This window comes from Garra rufa, chromosome 2 (genome assembly GCF_049309525.1).
Source record: "Garra rufa chromosome 2, GarRuf1.0, whole genome shotgun sequence".
Classification (NCBI taxonomy): Eukaryota; Metazoa; Chordata; class Actinopteri; order Cypriniformes; family Cyprinidae; genus Garra; species Garra rufa.
The window spans coordinates 40,160,026-40,180,889 of record NC_133362.1 but is presented as its reverse complement, the minus strand read 5'-3'; the positions used below and the strand labels follow the sequence as shown (position 1 = coordinate 40,180,889).

General features: G+C 35.6%; 1 protein-coding gene across 2 annotated transcripts in view; it reads left to right on the top strand.

The window, feature by feature from the left end:
- Positions 1-20,864, top strand: part of tjap1 (tight junction associated protein 1 (peripheral)) — a 168,628-nt gene that overhangs the window by 69,463 nt on the left and 78,301 nt on the right. For both annotated transcript variants that reach the window (XM_073835197.1, XM_073835195.1), the window contains exon 3: positions 3,898-3,957. The gene's annotated coding sequence lies outside the window, so the exon portion shown is untranslated. The remainder of the gene's footprint in view (positions 1-3,897; positions 3,958-20,864) is intronic.

The window sequence follows — 20,864 nt, the reverse complement described above, 5'->3', positions numbered from 1 at the left end:
TACTGATAATCTTCACCTCCATTAAGCACATACAAGATATTCCTCCAAAATTACTTTGTCTTCCAAAGCAGAAATAAAGTCGTTACAGCTCCTGAAACTGAATCGGCTCATTTGTGAATTCATGTTTACTTAAATGAGCTGTTTCCTCAAACATACCCTGTTGAGTAAAGTAAAGTGCACATTGCTTAAATTCCTTGTCATTTGTTCTAACATTTGTTAACATTTAAAACTATTTCTTATTCTGTGCTCTTTTGCAGTGTCCATAGTCTAATCTTATCTCCCTGCTTATTACTCTGAACACGTACCAGATATCATTCAAACTACTGTAGGTTTTACCTTCTGTAATATATAACCGAAATGTCTCCTTTTCAGTGGCCTGACACTCCATACAGTCATTGAGTGTAATGACTATAATGTCACCGTGTGTGTCTGCAGTGCAGGAGTTCATTATTCTGCTGTGGTAACTGTGAGGGAGGAGGCCTGTCGGATACGGCGGTAATGAGCAGCCTCTGTGTTAATTAGGCAAAGGAAGAACAATTGCTTTGAGTTGTGACTGAATGAGGTGATTTCCGAGAAGGCCGTGTGTGAATGTGGTGACTGATATTATTCATATTAATATAACTTGTGATGTGTGTCTCTTGGCAGACAAAAAACACGAGTTCACTCGGAGTTTACAGACTAAGTTTGTGAATTCATAAGCTAGATGATAATGTGACGTTTTACATTATAGCGTCGTGATGCTACTGTGTGTTAGGGGTGGGCGGTACACCGGTGTCATAGTCAGCACCGGTGTGACATTGCGCCACGACATGGATTTCCTAATACCGTCAATACCGTAATAAATCAATTATGTGCCTTGAACGGCTGCATTTACATCAATAATAGCTAATTTGCAGGTGGTAGGTAAAACAGGAGTGGCCATTAAACGACTGGTGAAACATCGTGAAGAAAGGTCGGGCCTGTAGCCTATACCAGGGGTGGAGTGGCAATCGGGACGACCGGCCGAAGGATTTACACAGCGGATCACAAAATGAGCGGGCGCGAGGCGAACGCGACCGGCCTGAGCTTATTAGAATGACGTTACTAAATTCTCCGCGAATAGTGGCCAAATACTCCCACATACTCCCCCCTAAACGTCCAACCAATATTTATATCAGTTGCATGTCCTTGCATGATGCTTGAAATTTCCATCCAATCACAAAGCTCTTTCTAGAATGCTCTTAGTTCTATAGTTTAGTTTAGTTGAGCCCCATATTTTTTTTCTTATTGGCGCACCCGCAAATATTCTAATATTGTATATAATTTTCGCACTTTCAATATGCAGGGTATAGAAATCGCTTTTAAACAGGGTATCCACGGATCCTTAAGTCTTAAATAGTCTTAAATAACGGTTTCCTAATATAAGGCCTTAAGAAGTCTTAAAAAGTCTTAAATTCAGTTTCGATAGGTCTTAAATTATTTTGGTCACATTTCCGCTAAAATATCTTCAGTCTTCATTACTTAATTTAGGTCCTGATGGAAAATATCAGGTAAAGCATAAAGAAAATGCTGTTCTAACAGCGTCTTTACATCCATTTTGACCGCTCCCAGCACCCATGCCGTAAGTGCGTGATTAGACGTGCATGCAAAAAAAAGTGCGGCTGGCGTGACCGTTGCTGCGTCCGAAATCACATACTGCTTCAGTAGGTACTACATTTAAATTCAAACGTACTTCATGACCGTTAAAACAGTATGTTCTATATAGTATGAATATGGGTAGTATGAATGGATTTCGCCTGTAGAATCGCAGTAGCAGAATACAGGTTCAACAAGCTGTTTTCTGTATATAATGGTCTCAATAATAATAATAAATATAAGTCGAGCTATCCCAGCCTTCGAGATACATTTAAAATGTTTTTTTATTCTTGCCCGACCGAACAAACAGCCTGATTAAAACTGGAGAGACAAAAATATTGCTCGTTTTTTCCAGGCGCGTCCGCGCCGCATCGAGATAAAAACATCTCAACTTTTCAGAATGCCGCAAGCGCACCGCAGGTCATGTGACATGAACCAACCAATCAGCTTCCTCACGTTTTTCCGTTACATTGAAACCTCAGCAGATACATGGAGGAACAGCTCATCATTGTGGTCCAGGGATTTCCTGAACTTCATGATTTGTCAAGCCCCCGTTGTTTTGACGCTAATAGAGGAAACAATGCATGGAGACGCATAGGCTTGGAGCTAGAGCGCAGCTGATGGTTGCTTAGAAACGGCAGACGCTTCCGGAGCGCAAGCGCCCGAGCGCTTTGTTGATAAGGAAGAAAGCGGCGCGCCTAGCGTTTTCCGCGCGTTTTTAGGCGCGACATGTGAACTGCCCCTAAAACTGGAGAGACAAAAATAGCCAGCGAAGCATCAAAAGGCAAGAAAGATTCCTATTTTAATACAATCAGCGTAAACCTCAATTGATAATGGATAGATCTGGTCTATTTGTGACATACTTTAACAAATGAGCGTAACAGCACACATAAAGATTATTAATTTTAGGTCATATCGCCCACCCCTACTGTGTGTTATTTTTCACTCTTGAGTTGAATGTTCATTACGTTTCAGGATTAGTATGCAAATGTTTCAAATAGTGTTTCTGATTTGAACCTCAGTAACAAATTATGGCATTAGAGATTCAGTTCTGTCATTGCGTTTCAATAAATGAGTGTAAAACTGATTTAATCACAGCAGTTAAACTGGAATTTAAGCATATTTTTAGTATGTTTTGGTGCATACACTACTAGTCAAAAGTTTTTGAACAGTAAGATTTTTAATATTTTCTCTTCTGCTCACCAAGCCTGCATTTATTTGACTCAAAGTACGGCAAAAGTACAATTTTGACATTTTTAGCATTTAAAATAACTCTTTCTATTTGAATATTTTTGAGATGTAATTTATTCTTGTGATTTCAAAGCTGAATTTTCAGCATCATTGCTATAGTCACATGATCCTTCAGAAATCATTTTAATATTCTGATTTGCTGCTCAAAAACATTATTGTTATTGCTATTGTTACGCTGAAAACAGCGGAGTAGAATTTTTTTTGAGGTTTGTTTGATGAGTAAAAAACAGCATTTATCTAATATTGAAATCTTTTGTAACATTATGAATGCATTTATAACCACTTTTGATCAATTTAAAGCATCCTTGCTAAATAAAAGTATTCATTTCTATAATTTCTTTCTAAAATAAACAAAAATGAGACTGACTCCAAGCTTTTGAATGGTATAGTGTATAATGTTACAAAAGCTTTTTATTTCAGATAAATGCTGATCTTTGGATCTTTCTATTCATCAAAGAATTTTAAATATTGATAATAATAACATGTTTTTTTAGCAGCAAATCAGAATATTAGAATGATTTTTGAAGGATCATGTGACACTGAAGACGAGTAATGGTGCTGAAAATGTAGCTTTGAAATCACAGGAATAAATTACATTTTAAAATATATTCAAATAGAAAGCAGTTATTTTAAATAGTAAAAATATTTCATAATATTACTGCTTTTGCTGTAATTGGGATCAAATAAATAGCAAAAGCAGTACTGCTATATTGTATATTTTGTAACAGCCACTTTACCCGTTTTGCATTTTGCATAAATTTTTCAACAATCTGTTGTCAGTTATTCCTTGCGTATTGTATTTTTTATGTCTGTGTTTTTTTCTCTTTCTGTATATCCCCTTGGTATAAATACATTTTACTCTATTATTTGCACACATCAGGATTTTCTTACCAGATGACCGGGATTAGATTCACTTCTTGTCCTGGAAGGTTTTGCTGCTGATATTTGTTTTAAACCTCTTTCACTTCATAGATCGTGTTGCAAGTCTGTGACAAATCACATTTCAGTAACTCAAGCAAATGTGTTTTTCAGAGCGCTCAGGGCCTGAGGAACTGTGAATGAGGACACCACTGAAACCAACTCCAGTTTCAGGTATGAAAACACACTATCTAAATAATTAGTTGTGTTTCTGCATCTTGTCTTGCAAAGTTGACAATCGGCCTCCAGAAATAGCTCTAATTGGAAAATGACATGTCTCTACAGAGCTCTCTTGTCATACACAGTCTCATAATGTTCTCATAGTCATCTTCAGTTCAGCCATGATCAAAGAGATTTATTGAGATTTGGCTCTTCTAGAAAGGAAGTGTTGTTGTTTTTTTTCCTGCAAAGTCGACGTTTTTCCTTTTCCCATTAGCTCTAAACTGTTAGTTACAGTAACAGACAGTCAGATAAAGTCATAGTCAGAATTAACCATTTACTTTTTAAAAAATAAATGTTTTTGGTCTTATTGCAAAGCTTATTATATGAAATTATTATTGTATATTATTGACTATAAATGACTATTAAACTTTGTTCATATTTAACCGTTGTCCACTGAAACATACCTGTGCTACTTTTAGATTAATTATTTTATATTTAAAAAATATTTTATTATATCTTGTATTTATACTTGTTATACTATAGCTGCATAATAATAATAAAAAAAATACACCAGTGTTATTTTAGATTATTAAGAAACCAGTCAAGAATTTTTAAGTAGATTTTTTTTTTAATTTATTGATTTATTTAATCCAAAGTACAGCAAAAACAGGTAAATGTAAAATAGTTTTGCTATTTAAAATAACAGGTTTCTATTTGAATGTATTTTAAAACGTAATTTATTCCTGTGATCAGAGCTACATCTTCAGCATTACTTCAGTCTTCAGTGCTACATGATCCTTCAGAAATCATTTTAATATGCCGTTTTGCTGTTCAAGAAACATTTTTATTATTATTAGCAATATTTAACCCTCTGGGCCTCCTCATTAAGGGGTCACACTTGGCTCCCTCGCGGTCAAAAGTGACCGAAGCCTTAAAAAGTAACTTTTTTTTTTCTTCAGGAAAATCAATTAAATACATTTTTGTTCAATAATATTTTGTAATTATTATTTAGAATTTTGAGCATTTTTTATGAATCTATGCAATATTTATACAGTTTTAATGAGCAATTTTTTCCCAGTAGAATTATATTTTATATTATATTTTTTAATTATGTATTTATTATTTTTCAATAAATACAACATTTCACATTAAAATAGAGTAAAAGCATTTAAAATCCATTTTTTTTTAAAGTGAAAATTGCACCATCTAGTGGCATAAAAAATAAAAACTTGTGTAATGCCATGTAAACTCCTGTATCTCCCTATATACATATATACAGGGGCTTTGGGATTCCTATTGTTTTTTTTTCTTTTTACTGTTTCTTCATTTTATTAGGCTTTGCATTTAGAAATATATTCAGACATTCTAAAAGATAAATTTTGGCAAGGTTTAGATATTTTTTTGATTGGATAAATATCAGGTTTTGCATTTTTCTGCTTATTTCTGTGTGTCTGTGTGTGTGTCTGTGTGTGTGTCTGTGTGTGTGTGTGTGTGTGTGTGTGTGTGTGTGTGTGTGTGTGCGCGCGCGCGTGTGTGCGTGTGTGTGTGTGTCAGTTCTGTACTTTTGTTATTTTAGAGTGTCAGTCCTTGCTTGCTGAACACTTCTTTTCAGCACAGTTGCTCATTTGTAGCTTGTATTACCAAAAGATTATCTGAATTATCACATTTTTTCGTATTTCCCATTCATTTCCTATGTCGGTCATTTTTGACCGCGAAGGAGCCAAGTGTGACTAATTTTTTTTTACCCTTTAACATATCCGAATCAAGTCACTGATTTTCTTTTGTACTCACATAGCTAATGCAACAAAAGTCACCAAGTGTCATCTCATTCTGATGAAGCTACGATTTTTAAAAATTCAAAACATAAAAATTTTCGGTCAAAAATGACCGAAGAGGCCCAGAACAGTTACGTACATTTTTTTCATTCTTTGATAAATAGAAAGATCCAAAGATCAGCATTTATCTGAAATAAAAAGCTTTATACACTATACCATTCAAAAGCTTGGACTCTTATAGAAATTATAGCAATAAATACTTTTATTTAGCCAGGAGGCTTTAAATGGATCAAAAGTGATGATAAAGTCATTGTATAATTTTACAGAAGATTTATTTTTCAGATAAATGCTGTTCTTATGAACTTTGTTCATCAAAGAAACCTACTCAGCTGTTTTCAACATAACATTAAATGTTTTTTGAGCAGCAAATCAGAATATTAGAATGATTTCTGAAAGATCATGTGACGTAATGATGCTAAAAATTCAGCTTTGAAATGAATATGTTCAAATAAAAAAGTTATTTTAAATAGTAAAACTATTTCAAAATTGTACTGTTTTTGCTGTGCTTTGAAGCAAATAAATGCAGACTTGGTGAGCAGAAGAGACTTCTTTAAAAAACATTTTAAAACCTTAGTAGCGTATATTAATTAATTACCATGGTTCAAGTTATTATTAATGTAGTTTAATATATAATTTATTGCTGTAATATTGTTGCAGTCTTGTTACAGAATTAAAAGCTCAATTTCGTGTTTAATGACTTTAAAGTACAACAAGACCAAATCCCAACACAAGTCAAAGAGCACAGGGGCGACACATTCTGCTTGTCCTCTCAAAATAGCTTGATTTAACCAGACTGTTTTTCTAGGCTTGTATCATCAGATATGCAGGTCATAAGGGAATTGAGAATGATCTCTGTCCGAAACAGTGAGAGGAAGTGTGTGGGGTGCCAGGAATGGGCGTCACATTTTCTCAGTGACCGTTTCACAAAAATGCAGACAGCTGAATGTCCTGTTGTCTTCCTGAGTATCCAAACTTATGCAATACAGACAATCTTACACTTTGAGAAATATTGAGATCTGTTGTTTTCAAGCATGACAGATAATGTCCAAATATGTCAAAGACAACAATTTCTGTTTTTTTGGTATACTTTAAAAATCCAAATCCAAAACCAAAACAGTTGTTTAAGAAGTAATTGAAACAAATGCTTATTTTTACTGAATATTAGGGGTGTGGCGGTTCACAAAACCCACGGTTCGGTTCGTATCACGGTTTTAGGTCACGGTTTTCGGTTCTGTACGTTTTTTTTTTTTTTTTTTTCCTTTTAATCTTTAACACTCCAGAAATTTACTTTGGCATATGATATCCCTGGTGAAAATACCAGCTAAAACCAGCCTAGGCTGGTTGGCTGGTTTTAGCTGGTCAACCAGCCTGGTTTTAGCTGGTCATAGCTGGAAGGCAGGCTGGGAGACCAGCTAAAACCAGCTACTTCCAGCTTAAACCAGCTAAGACCAGCCAACCAGCCTAGGCTGGTATTAGCTGTTTTTTTCAGCAGGGATGTAGCTTAATTATCCACAATTTAGGATACATTATTAAAAAAATTGTTATATCAAACATGCACAAACTGAATTGGACTTGACTTTCAGCACATTATTGGGACCATCTCTGAGGAAAGCTAGGGGAGATTTTAATACAGCAAGAGAGAAGACATTGATGACATGCTTTTCATTTATTTGGCAAAAACAGGAGAATGTGTATTGCTATCTCTACAGGAATTCATGTGCCTTTTTAGCACATAAAGATTGAACTGAAGAATTAACTTGCATTTATCAAACTGCCAACTTCAATGTAGCTCTTACAAAAATTGTATCTTTTAACAGAAAAAGAGAGGAAATCTTTGTGATTGGTTGGTTCATGTCACATGACCTGCGGTGCGCTTGCGGCATTCTGAAAAGTTGAGATGTTTCAAAGTCCCTTTAAGGGTATTCTATAGTCTTTGGATAATTTAATCTCGATGCGGCGCGTATGCGCCTGGGAAAAACGAGCGCGTCGCTTCCATTATGAGCGCGCATACCGCGCGTCTCCATTTGAAATAACGAACTTGAGTGTGCAAAAGACGCTACACGTGAATGGCCCCTTATACGAAGCTGGCGCATCCTCCAACTCCGGGCATCCTTCCTTATCTCTCCCACTTGCCATTTCTACACGTGACGTAACCTGCAGCACTCCACTTTTACTGTCTGTATGTCCACACTAGGGCTGGGCGATATGGCCTAAAAATAAAATCCCCGATTTTTTCACAAAAAAATCAGATTTACGATTTAAATCGATTTTTTTCCCCCTACTACATTTAGCATGTGAAGAAACCACAGCTTTTCCACAATATATATGGGCACCATATATTTTGCAATATACATTGCAACTGCATCAGTGATCACTTTCCACCAGGCCCCATTCTTATCATACCAGACACAGTAAATGTTTGTAAGACAAATAAATATGAGATGGGAGGAAATATATATTTCCATGCTTTTCTCTTGCACTTATATCGTATACAAAAATATACAATTTTGAACACAGAAATATTAAATGGTTTAGATAACTGAAACGATCTGCCAGCAGGTGGTGGTAAGACACTGATTTAATTACTGAATCATATCATTCATTTGATTCGTTTGAACAGATGGTTCATTCAGGAATAAAGCAAGTGACTCTTTATGAATGGGAAATTGAATCATTTCACAAGATTTGTTTAAAAACGCACGTTCATTCATAAACGAAACACCGCTGTGTTTGAGTGGAGATGCGCAGCGGCTCAGCTGTGACTTGTTTCAGACCACTTTTGATGACGAAATAGAGCAAAATCAGCCAATAGTGTTATAGTCAGACAATGTAAGTCACTTAATAATAACTTCTTGTTTATTTAACTGTTATAATAAATCAATATCTCGTTTACAAACTCCCTTAAAAATGATTAAAAGCTGTCTCTCTTCTTAGTTCGCAATCTCACAAAGCTCTATTATAATAAACGAAGCTACTGCCCATTCAGTCTCTTATTTACACTCTCTCTACACTTGAGATACATTAGTCAACGTGCAAAACACATAGAAACCTTTGAAGCTCCACTCAGCGCAAACACAAATATGCTGGTCGGGTCAGTCGCACATGGTGCTCCTAAATATTTTTTCATAGTCGTACGCAGTAGTTTTTTTTTTTTTTTGCCCTTGAACTGCTGGTCGCACCATGCAACCTAAGATTATTTTTAGTCGCACCATTGAGAAATTAGGTCGTACTCCAGAGCCCTGATATGCAAATAATTCGCCATTGTCTTCATCTCTCTACTCTGTTTATGTGGTAAGTGAAATTGTATGTACTGTAATGTAACAGGCTAACTTGCTAGCAAGCAGCTAATCATGTCCCCTTAGTGACTCGCGTAATTTTACCAGAACACGCTCTTTGTTTTCCGTTCTGAATACAGCGGTTAGTTAGGCGCGCCATCATGTGGTCGGACAATATTGCCTCTTAATTATTCTGCCATTGGTGCAATTACAATGTATCTAATATTTTTATTTAAAAAATCGCGATACCTCGATTTTATAAAAAATTAAATCGTCTTAAAACGTAAATTCGAATTAATCGAAAAAATCGAAAGAATCGCCCAGCCCTAGTCCACACACACCTCTTGTTTCCCGCAAAAAGGACCCTCACTACGTGCACGAGGCTACATTGCGCATTCCGTGTGAGGCACGGTTCAACGCAGGGATGGCACGGTACATGAAAAACATCCGAACCGTTCGGTTCTCTTGTCTCGGTTCGGATGTTTTTCATGTACCGTGCCATCCCTACTGAATATAGGTTAAAACTAGAGGTCGACTGATATTGGATTTTACCGATACCGATAGCTAGGCTGGACCACACTGCCAATCAACTATCGGTGACGATTAATCGGCAAAACCGATACATTGGTCGACCTCTAGTTAAAACTACATATAAAAGGAGCTCACAGTCTGAAATGCATCATAAAACATTGGAATAGATTAAGCCGGTAAGGATTATTCTGGTGGGTTTTAATTTAGCAACATGTCTGTTGAATATGCAGCCAATTTAATATGTAAACTATATGGAGTTCGTAAAAATCTCCTATTCATAATCATCCTACTTGCATACATGAGAACGATAAACTAAATCGAGTTATAAAGTCCAAATTAGGAGATATGCACTTGCATTTACGAGGAAAAAAAAGTCGGATTTGTGAGATAAAATAAATAAATGTAATGTAGAAATGTTAATAGTAATAGGTTTAAATAATATTTAGTGCTGTAACTGTAATGCTAATGCAATACATCCCCTATGAACAGCATATGTGAATATTATTGGTTAAATCAAATTTATACTTTCAAAGAGTAATAATAGCAGTTTTCATCCATGGGATGTCCATTTAAATGTCTGTGTTTAGTTTCAAATGGCATCTTTGAAGGTAGTATTCTATAAAAATCATTAGCATTCTGTTTTTGACATCAAAAGGCACAAAAATGTTTTTTTCCATTGACCTTCACTTGTTACCAGTGTTTTCTGCAACCACTATGCGTGCGCAGCTGCAAGTGATTTTTACTCTAAATTGGTCTATAGGTATTCTGTCTTTTTAAAGGGGTAGTTCATCCAAAATTAATAATTGCCATCATTTAATCACTCTAAAGTCGTTAACTGTATTGAGTTTTTTTTTTCTTCTCTATAGCACAAAAGAATATATTTTGAAGAATGTTGGTAACAGCTGGCAGTATCCATTGACTTAGTATGTAAAAAATACTATTAAAGTCAGTGGGGACCAAAAACTATGGAAGCCTGTTTCCACCACTGAATAAAAAATAAAATATGGTAATTACAACTTTTTATCTCACATTTCTGATTTTTTTTTTTTTTTTTGTTTAGTGATGAGTTTACATATTGGAATTCTGATTTTTTTTCTCAGAATTGTGAGATATAAACTCACAATTGTGGGTTATAAAGTCAGAATTGCGTGATATAAACTCACAATTGCAAGTTATAAAGTCAGAATTCTGACTTCTTTCGCAGAGCTGAGTTTATATCTTATAATTGTGCCTTTTTTTTCTCACTTGCGAGTTTATCTTGCAATTCTGACTTTATAACATGCAATTGCAAGTTAAGTCAGAATTGTGAGATACAAACTCACAGTTATGAAAACATATCAGTCAACTTATCATTTCCCCCTCAAAATTTGACTTTAAAACTCACAATTGCGAGTTTATATATCTCAGTTTTAAGAAAAAAGTCAGAATTGCATCAAGTCGAAATTGTGAGACATAGGCTCGCAAATGTCTGTTTTTAAAAAGTAATTTTCAGATTTGCAAGATATAAGATGTGAGATATAAACTCGCAATTCTGAGAAATTAAGTTATAATTGTGTGATATAAACTCGCAATTGCAAGTTATAAAGTCAGAATTGCAAGATATAAACTTTTTTTTCTCAGAATTGCAAGTTTATATCTCACAATTCTGACTTTATAACTCAATGAGGAAAAAAGTCTGAATTGTGAGTGTATATCTCGCAAATCTGACAGTTGCTTTATTATTATTTTTTAGAACTTTAACTTTTTTTTTTCTGTTGCAAGTTTTTATCTTGCAATTCTGACTTTATAACATGCAATTGTGAGAAACAAACTCGCAATTCTGAGAACATATTAGTCTTTTTTTCGATTCAAAATTTGACTTTATAACGCAATTGCGAGTATATATCTCACAATTCTAAGAAAAAAGTCAAAATTGCATTAAAAGTCACATTTATTGTGACACGAACTCAGAGAATTTTCGCATTAGTTATATAGTCAGAATTGCGAGACATAAAGTCAGATTTGCAAGATATGAACTCACAATTCTGACTTTTTTCTCAATTGCAAGTTTATATCTCACAATTGTGACTTTTCTCTCACAATTGTGAGTTTATATTTGCAATTCTGACTTTATAACATGCAATTGCGAGTTTTTAAGTCAGAATTGTGAGATATCTGTTTCCCCCCCTCAAAATTAGACTTTATAACTCACAATTGCGAGTTTATATCTCCTAATTCTAAGAAAAAAAAAGTCAAAGAGAGAAAAGTAATTGAGTTTTCATCTTGCAATTCTGCCTTTTTTCATGCGATTCTGACTTTTTTCTCAAAATTGTAAGTTTATATCTCACAGTTCTGTGAAAAAAGTCAGATTTAAAACTTGCAATTTTGTTACCGAAATTTATATCGCTTTTGGAGTACGTCTAACTTAAAAACCTGATTTATTTGCAAAGCACAGTAAGATTTAATTAAAGCAGTTTAATGAAGTGTACAATCTGCATGTACAATGCCAGATTCCTCTGAAATGAAGCTATGCAGCATCTGTGTGGGCATGTGATGGTGTGAAGGTCAGCATGTACTGTAATTTCATCCCTTCTGTTCTCATAGAGCTGTAACCCTCACCCACAGTCATTAGTTCTGTCTTGGCAAATATAAGGCTTAGCTGGAATGCTATTTACGGCATTCAGTGTTTAAAAGCGTCAGAAATCCAGCATTAATTAGGTCCTGAAAGAGCTGGAATCACTTTTAGACATCAACAGACACATGCTTTTGAAGCCACAGCATGTTAGAACAGAGACTCCTGTTGGTTAAACTGAGTCACACCGTCAGGCGTAGTTTGGTCAGTGTTTTTTATTGATTCGTGGTTGTGTGCTTTGCAAGCATCACACGCAGGTGATGGTTGTAGTCTAGTTCATGTCTGTCTTTGAAAGTAGGTGTAGGCCTGTCACCAACAAAGATGAAGGTTGGTTTTAAATATTAAGCAATTCTCGCCGAGTCTTCTGAGGTGTGGTGCCCTGCAAGCAGAGTTATCCGCACCTCAGAAATTTCACACTAGATCTTTCAGGATCCTTTGCTTTTCAGCCTTTGCGTGACTAGCAATGAAAAACTTTAGGCCTTTGCCCTAGACGTTTGTAAAATTTAGAAGGTACATGGAAACCTTCATCTGTTTTAAAAAGGACAAGCTGATGGAATCTCCCAAAACGTAGCTATATTCTTCTGTCTTAGAACGAAGGCTTTTTCTCTCTGAATTGTTGACAGTCTCTAAAAAAGTCTTTTTCACTGGCAGAATATTTATAGGTAGCAGTGGTGTGCAGCGCTGATCTGAAATGAGTCCTTAAATTGTTAAAAAAAAATTTTTTTAATTAAATATAAAATGTCCCAGTCATATTTTCATGGTTAAATAAACATTACTTACACTATCAGAAAAACTAAAATATAAATAATAATTCTAATTTATATTTTTACATTAACAATGTACTCAGTATTGTGTTTATTAAAGCCAAGTATGATCCTCATCAAGTTTTCCCCGATTTCACAAACAAGGCTTAAGCCTAGTCCTAAACTAAAATCTAAGCTGTTTCAACTGAAAGAAACTTGCACTGATTGATCTTAAAATATATCAGTGTCTTTGTTTTGTCTTTTGATGCACACCAATAATGTTTTTTTTTCTAAGGCACATTTATAAAAATTACTTAAATGTCCTAATTGAACAATGGCCTAATCCTGTGAAACAGAGCCTTATGGTGCGTTCACACCGGACGCGTCTTGCGTGGAAAAAAACGTGCTATTCGCGCGTAGTTGAACGCTTGAACATTTGAGTTTACTCGCGCCATTCGCGCGGTAAAATTCGCGTCATTCGCGCGTGACATTTTCTTCACAACAGACGTGAATTTGCGTCATGGGAGGGGCTTCTGCCACTCGTCAGCGGGAAAGTAGTTGTAAAATAGGTGAATGAGCTCAATTTGCCAGCTTTAGCTTGCTTGTAGTCTCAATATGTATGTATATGTAGGTCAAATTGAGTAAAGAGCGTTTTTTAAAACTAACCAGATTGTCTGACCTCTTCACTCACTTTATTCCTAGCAAGATCCTTTTTATTCCTGTTTCTACAAAAGTCCAAAGATGTATGGTACAGCTCCGAGGAACCACAGACAGCAACGGTGATTTTGTCCGCCATTGTTGTTTCGGATTTCTGCCTCCGCCACAACTAGAGCAAGCTCGTGATTGGTTAACGCGGCGCGGATTTTCGCCAAAGTTCAGATTTTTGAACTCGCGCGAATGGCGCGGCAATCGCTTGAAACGCTCAATGCGTGCCGCGCCATTTGCGCGTTTCGCGCCGCAGGATGGCTATTCGCGTCTTTGCATTGACTTAACATGTAAATCACTCGCGCTTGCCGCTTCATTCGCGTCCGGTGTGAACGCACCTTTAGTGTTTTTAAGCATTTTACATTTATTATAAAATAATAACTCAAGGCAGTAACAAGTTAAACAATATATTTTACATAACTTATGTTAAGCTACTTTTTAATAGTTAACTTTGACGTATTTTTTTGGATTATCAGTCATCAAAGCTCTGCAAATATTGCTCACAGACAGATTTATTTAAAATTTCACCAAGATGATTACTTACTAAAACTCCAACAGATCCCGTTTTCATGCCATTTGAAGTCTTATTGTGACGTAACAAAGTGGTTCTAAGTGTGTAAGTTGTTTACTTCAATCTTTTAGTCTGCTGTTTCAGTTGAAGCGTGAATTAAACATAAAACTGAAGCGTGAATAAAACATAAAACCGCAAACAAATAAAGTGTAATTGATAAAAACGTTATTCTTTCGCCAAACAGGTTCCAACAAAGTGGTTGCCAAGTTCAGTCTTAGTCTACGCTGTTTCAGTTGAAGCGTGAATAAAACGTAAAACTTAAAATTATAATTGCAACAAGATATTAAAATCCTCAGCTTTTAAAATCTGCCCTTTTTATCGGGATTTTCCAACAATACATTTAGTTTTAATGCTCTTTGTTGTCGCAACTTATTGCTATATACTGCCGGAGTTCAAACGAAACATGAGTAAATGCAATCATTCCTTTCTACTACTAGATATAGCACAAAATAAACATAAATGAACTTCTCATGTAATCTTAAATCTTCATTTGAACAAATCTACAGCGATTTTTAAAATCCCAAGTTCAGTCTCAGTCTACACTAGGGTTGCACGGTATACCGGTACTACGGTAGTATCGCGATACTAAAGCTTACAAATACCAGCGGTGCCATTGCATTTTTTTAAACGGTAGTATCGCCCATACGGTAGCACCGTAAGATATGTTGCATGCACGGCAGGAACACTGTTTAAAATGTTCATGCACGCCAGCAGAAACATTACAAGTTGACTGCCAAAATGCCTTTCTGCTGTGCGTTGTGTAGTACAGTCTGTGTATACGCTTTATGTGCTATTCAGTGTTTCCCGACGCTTCAGTTCAGTTTGAAATGAGAAGTTGCGCGAGCACGTCGTTGTTCACGCTGCAGTTTATCAGAAGAGAGGGTCTGATTCAGACCGTCTGATGTTATTTAAAAAGTAGCAGCTCAAGAATCAATTATTCAACATCAAAATATTTTACTAGAAAGAATATTCGTATTTTTATTCATTTGCCCACTTTTAGAACAAGTGTAATAATTTGTTTCTGGAAGCATCTTTGCGATCATGAATGCAATTCCATTCATGAACATAGTGGTTTTGCACTTAGTTCTTATCAATCATTATATATGTATTTTTTAACATTATAAATGAATACGTTTTAATATACAAGCTGCTAACTTGGAAATTTTAAGATATGGGCCATATCTTAATGGCAGCAAAAATGCTCGTGACAGTTCAGCAATATGACACGAGCGAGATGTTTTAGTTTAGTTTCTGTGTTCGAATCCGAATCCGAGTTGGTTTGGGCGAATCACTGATTCACTAAGCCATTCATGAAAACAGTCATTTGATTCACTCTTGAATGATTCAGCCGTTTTTGAAAGAATCGTTTGAACGACTCAGTTATTTAATCACGAACACTGCTGCCACCTGCTGGCGGTTTTAAGTTTCCCATCATATACATTATTTTCAAACATATTTCTATATTCAGAGTTTTGCATTTAAAACATTAATCTTATAACATTATTTATGCAATTATAAGTACAATCTAAATGTCATGAGTTTTGTTTACATGATTTCCTGGATAACAATAGCCAGTCATTCATTCACATTAATGAAGTATTCAGAGAAAAATCTTGCCTGTTTTGATTTACATCTTTTTATTTATGAATTTTTTATGTGCATGGTATCGTGATACTACTTGGTATCGTGATACTTCAGCTGGTATAGTATCGTAAGTCATTTTTATGGTATCGTGACAACCCTAGTCTACACTGTTTCAGTTAAAGCGTGAATAAAATTTTAAAAAACAATTGCAACAAGATATTTTTTCTTTCTATTAGAAACAAAGCCTCATCTTTCAAATTCCGCCATTTTTATCAGGAATTCCAAACAATAAATTTAGTTTTGATGCTCTTTGTTGTGGCCCTTTTACTACTAGTTATAGCACAAAATAAACAGAAATGAACATCTAATGTAATCTTAAATCTTCATTTGAACAAATTTACTGCGATTTTTAAAATCCCAAGTTCAGTCTTAGTCTACGCTCTTTCAGTTGAAGCATTAATAAAACGTAAAACGTAAATCAAACTTAAAAAAAAAACATAATTGCAACAAGATATATTTTTTTCTTTCTATTAGAAACAAAGCCTCATCTTTTAAATTCTGCCCTTTTTTCAGGATTTCCAAACAATAAATTTAGTTTTGTTGCTCTTTGTTGTGGCCCTTTTACTACTAGTTATAGCACAAAATAAACAGAAATGAACATCTCATGTAATCTTAAATCTTCAATCTTGGGATTTAAAAAATTTTAAGGTTCTATTGTTATTGGTGTAGGACGATTCTGAACTTGGGAACAAAAGGTTTTTTGAAACTTTATCAGTTCAGATGAAGATGCTTGCTGTGTATCATTTGTGTAGACCTGGTGTGTTTGTGCATTGTGGGTAGTGGATGACGTCAAGAGGGAAAATCAGCCTTCCAGTAAGTGGCACATTTTGGCAGTGACCCCCCTCACGTGCGGGTGTGCGTATGTGTGTCCCAGCCTGTGCCCCGCAGCACTTTAGCAGCATGCGCAGGGAACACCATTGATTTCTTATTGGCACCACACTGAGACACACCAGCCAATCCTCCCTTCATTTTTCCCATTTTACCAGTCATGAACTATAAAAATAACCACGCCATTGAAGAAAGCTGCTCTCCTGCAGGGAAAGGTGTGACCCAGGAAGAAGTGGAGAGAATCTGAGTGCTAACCATGGCCTGCTATTATGTGTTATGCACTTGACCACAGGGAGCCTATTGTCGTCAAAGCTGGCTATAGTGATAAAGCAAAAGGGAATGATATGAAACTTTCTTTCTTACTTTCTTTCACTGACTCAAACTTACTCTGCCACAAAGTTGCTTTGTGAATTGTGCCTCAAGCAGCCACATGTCAAGATTATCTCAAATGGACAGAAATGAGAAAATTGCGTCTACAGGGTGATGATTTTGTTAACCAGGTTACTGCAAGTGCTTAAATAGGATGTTATTGTGCAGCAGACGTTTTTGGCAGCTCTGTGCATTAGCAGACCCACAGTGGGTTCATCTTGCGATCTAATGGTGTTGCTGGATAACTTTAACACTGTTTGGTAGGGATCTAATGGTATTATCAGTATCATGGTATCGCGTGGTCACATGACGATATAAAAAGATGGGTCTTCTGAGCAAAGAGTAGTTTTTAAAATATATTTAAAATAAAATAACTTCTTGTTCTAACATAAAAGGTCTTTAAAGTTCTGTTTTGCGCCATTACGCTTTGGCACAGTATCTGTCAAATGAACTAAAACCGAAAGCACAATATGGCTTAATCCTGTCATCGTTTCAAAGCGAGCGTGCACTTCGTTCAGGCGATCAGCTCGTGATCCGGTGTTTTCCGCGCCTCAGAACGGCTCAGTTTACAGTGAATGCAGTGAACTCGTTTATTGCATGTGTTCTGAGTTTAGCGTGCATGCTTTATTTTCGTGGCAGATGATTACAGTATTTTACTAGATTTCTAGTGAGACACGTTTTTTGTAAACCTGTTTTCACTGAAGCTGGAGTTTTCCGTCAAAACAAAAGTTCAAAAGTGCAATATAAATTGCTGACTAGTGGTTTAAATGGGTACCGTTAATGCAGTCCAAATTCAAAATATCACTTTCAAGTCTAGAAATTAGAAAAGAAGTATTATAATTTCCCTGCTTGTAGTGTAAAGCAAATTATTTTCTAATTTGTTTGGCTTCCTAAAACACCAGTGTGAATGTAATTTAGAATGAAAGAGGGTTGAGTCTCCTTTAAAATTCAGGTGCATGTCAATTCTGACTTAAGTTTTCATAGTTAAGAACATGTGTTGAAGCTCTTGATTTTGAACTATCAAAGTGCATTAGATAGAATAATTAACTTTAAAATGTACAAATTTTTTATTTTTTTTCCCCCAAGTCTTCATTTGTCTTTTTTTTTTTAAATATCACAATAATATTGTATTGTGGACTTCATAATGTGATATTATTGTATTGTGAGATTTTAAAAATTGTTACATCCCTACTGTTTGGACAAGTTTCCATTTCTAAACAAATATTAAAAAGGCTTTGAATACGTACTGATTCGTACAGAATTAAGATCTCATGACAATTTTACTACAGTAGTCATTATCAACTAATATTAAAAATGTGTTAAATATGTACTGTTGTTTTACACTGAAAGTTATCATCAAGGTTTAGATTCCTAATAAAGATTCACCAGGCAGTGCAACAAGAAATGTTGCTTTTTTATGCTATTCTGCCAAAGTCAATAATATTCAATAAATGAGGTGAAATGTTATTGAAAAATTTTTAGCAGCCCGCAGTTAAATTCTTTAGAGGACAAGGTTAGCTGAAAAAGTACAAACAGTAGATCATTTTTTTAAGGAAAGGAAAGGAAAGGGGGTGAGTGAGGCCAAGTATGGTGACCCATACAAGGAATTTGTGCTCTGCATTTAACCCATCCAAGTGCACACACACAGTAGTGAACACACACACACACCGTGAACACACACCCGGAGCAGTGGGCAGCCATTGCTGCGGCGCCCGGGGAGCAGTTGGGGGATCGGTGCCTTGCTCAAGGGACTCACCTCAGTCGTGGTATTGAGGGTGGAGAGAGTGCTGTACATTCACTCCCCCCACCTACAATCCCTGCCGGACCTGAGACTCGAACCTGCAACCTTTGGGTTACAAGTCCGAATCTCTAACCATTAGGCCACGGCTGCCCCCTTAGTGTTATAGTTCACCCAAAAAATGAAAATACTGTCATTAATAACTCACTCTCATATTTTTCCAAACCCGAAAGACCTTCGTTGACCTTCAGAACACAACATAAGATATTTGTGATGAAATTCAAGAGCTTTCTGACCCTGCATAGACAGTAACGCAACCACTACATTCTTGAGAAGAATTAGTTCAATAAAATCTTTATTTTTATTTTCTTTGCGCACAAAGTATTTTCGTAGCTTCATAAAATTAAGGTTAAACCACTGATGTCACAAGGACTATATTATCAATGTTCTTGATGATGATGATGATGAATTTTATTTATAGTGCACTATACATTTGACATCAAATCTCAAAGTGCTTCAAAGATCAAACAGATAAAAATAAATACAAAAAAACAAATACACAGACACTTAAAAATACGCTTTTCTGAAAAGAAAGGTTTTCAGTTCTCTTTTAAAAACATCCGTGGTCTTGGGAGCTCTGAGTTGTTCTGGAATGTTCTTACTACCTTTCTGGACCTTGAACATGGTAGTTGCATTGCTGTCTATGCAGGGTCAGAAAGCTCTCAGATTTCATCATAAATATCTTCATTTGTGTTCTGAAGATCAATGAAGGTTCACATCTCTTTAAGAAATTCCAAACTTTGTTTGATTCAAATTTAAAATTCGTTGTGTAAATTTACAAAAAAAATTCTTGGCCGAGGCCGAAGCCTAACAAAATTAAACACTGGGACGAAGGCCGATCACTGAACATGGTTTTTCGTGTTTTTCCATCTATTTTGCCAGTTTTTTCACCATTGCATAAATGAAATAGCCAAAATGTGCTTTTTACAGTTTTGTCTTGCTTTTCATAATAAAAAAAAAATCAATTACAAAACAACAACTTAAAATTTTTTACTTAACACTGAACATTTTTAACATTCTAGTAGACGTTATAGCCTACCAACAAAGCACAATTTGACTTGAAAATTAAAAAGTTTGTAAAATAATATGCTTTCAGCTTTGGCCATTTTAAAGACCCCCTTCTTGAATCAGGTATGTGTTTTTAATGTACAAATAAATGCAGCCTTGCTGAGCAAAAGAGAATGTTATAATAAATGTATTAATGGAGCTGTTGTAATGATTGTTATCATTTTTGTCTTAATTTTTATTTTATTTTACAGAGCAACAGTAAAATGACAATGCTAACATTTATGAATGTTGAATTAATTCATCCTTTTCGCTTATATGATCAAACACCAAAAGAGCTTTTTGTGCTTTTAATAATTTTGGTGGCCAAATCATTCGGTGCATCCCTACAATGTACCTAACTTTCAGAGAAAGCTACTGTTTGAACAGAATTGAGCTTTTGAGTGTTACTTTGATTAAAAAAAATAAGACACTGTGGCTCAGCCCTGTGTGACCCTGTAAGTGATTGGATCCCAACAGCACACCCACTTTTCCCATTCCAAACATAGCTTCCTGTGATCAATACGAGTCATGCAGGCAGTGGTTTAACAATTTGTCTATTGGAAACACACTCAAACATGTAATCAATCGCCCACTTTAGAGCGATTCCACTTTTTCCTCTCTTGTGCTTCTATATTTGTGTCTATCAGATCATGTATCTGGTGTCTCTCTGTCTTTCCTCACCAATTCTCATCTTTCTTCATAGTAGAAGTATAGACAGATGTTTGGTGGATAAGCAGGCGTTTTGCCTCTCATTTTCCCTCGATCAGCTCCAGCTGTCTGTTTCAGCCATAGCTGTTTTTTTATTGGTTGTTGCGTTTTTAACCACCCAGTGGTGCAGCTCTCATCAATGCCTATTGATTCCAACTGCCTTTTTGACGTTGCCGCTTAGGGAGGAAGAGGCAGGGTGGCACAGGGGAGAGAGAGGCAGAGGAAAGGGACTGCTTTTTTGCTCAGGACAGGGT